Source organism: Arachis hypogaea, chromosome 11, assembly GCF_003086295.3.
Source record: "Arachis hypogaea cultivar Tifrunner chromosome 11, arahy.Tifrunner.gnm2.J5K5, whole genome shotgun sequence".
Taxonomy (NCBI): domain Eukaryota; kingdom Viridiplantae; phylum Streptophyta; class Magnoliopsida; order Fabales; family Fabaceae; genus Arachis; species Arachis hypogaea.
Genome location: NC_092046.1, coordinates 122,283,675 through 122,284,800, shown reverse-complemented (window position 1 = coordinate 122,284,800; position 1,126 = coordinate 122,283,675). Strand labels below are relative to the sequence as shown.

The following is a 1,126-nucleotide window of genomic DNA, read 5'->3' as shown; positions in this document are numbered from 1 at the left end:
GGATTCACGTCCTCCTCTCCCTCATTGGGTTCGGCCATTTTGGTTATGTCAATGGCCTTGCACTCTCCTTTTGGATTTTCTTTTGTATTGCTTGGGAGAGTGCTAGGAGGGATTTCAGTGATCCTTTTTACTCAGCTGGCCCACTTGTGCTTCCAAATTTCTAATGGAAGACCTTGTTTCATTCATGAAACTTACAGTGGCCTTAGATAGATCAGAGACTAAGTTTGCTAAGCTAGATGGATTCTGCTCAGAATTCTCTGTCTGTTGCTGAGTGGATGATGGAAAAGGCTTGCTATTGCTAAACCTGTTTCTTCCACCATTATTAAAGCCTTGTTGAGGCCTTTGATCCTTCCATGAGAGATTTGGATGATTTCTCCATGATGGGTTATAGGTGTTTCCATAAGGTTCACCTAAGTAATTCACCTCTGCTATTGCAGGGTTTTCAGGATCATAAGCTTCTTTTGCATAAGAAGCCTCTTGAGTACTGTTGGATGTAGCTTGCATTCCATTCAGACTCTAAGAAATCATATTGACTTGTTGAGTCAATATTTTGTTCTGAGCCAATATGGCATTCAGAGTATCAACTTCAAGAACTCCTTTCTTCATAGGCGTCCCATTATTCACAGGATTCCTCTCAGAAGTGTACATGAACTGGTTATTAGCAACCATGTCAATGAGTTCTTGAGCTTCTGCAGGCGTTTTCTTTAGGTGAATGGATCCACCTGTAGAAGTATCCAATGACATCTTTGATAACTCAGACAAACCATCATAGAATATATCCAGGATGGTCCATTCTGAAAGCATGTCAGAGGGACACTTTTTGGTCAACTATTTGTATCTTTCCCAAGCTTCATAGAGGGATTCACCATCTTTTTGTTTGAAGGTTTGAACATCAGCTCTAAGCTTGCTCAGCTTTTGAGGAGGAAAGAACTTGGCTAAGAAAGCCGTGACCAACTTATCCCAAGAGTTCAGGCTGTCTCTGGATTGAGTATCCAACCAGATTCTAGCTCTGTCTCTTACAGCAAATGGGAAAAGCATGAGCCTGTAGACTTCAGGATCTACTCCATTAGTCTTAACAGTATCACATATCTGCAAGAATTCAGTTAAGAACTGAAAAGGATCTTCA

The 1,126-nt window shown here is 41.0% G+C and overlaps 1 non-coding gene across 1 annotated transcript; it reads left to right on the top strand.

The window, feature by feature from the left end:
* The first annotated feature begins 798 nt into the window (after positions 1-798).
* LOC112724274 (small nucleolar RNA R71) lies at positions 799-906 on the top strand. Its single transcript, XR_003163445.1, has one exon. It is a non-coding gene; the product is annotated as a small nucleolar RNA R71 (small nucleolar RNA).
* Positions 907-1,126: the final 220 nt, after the last annotated feature.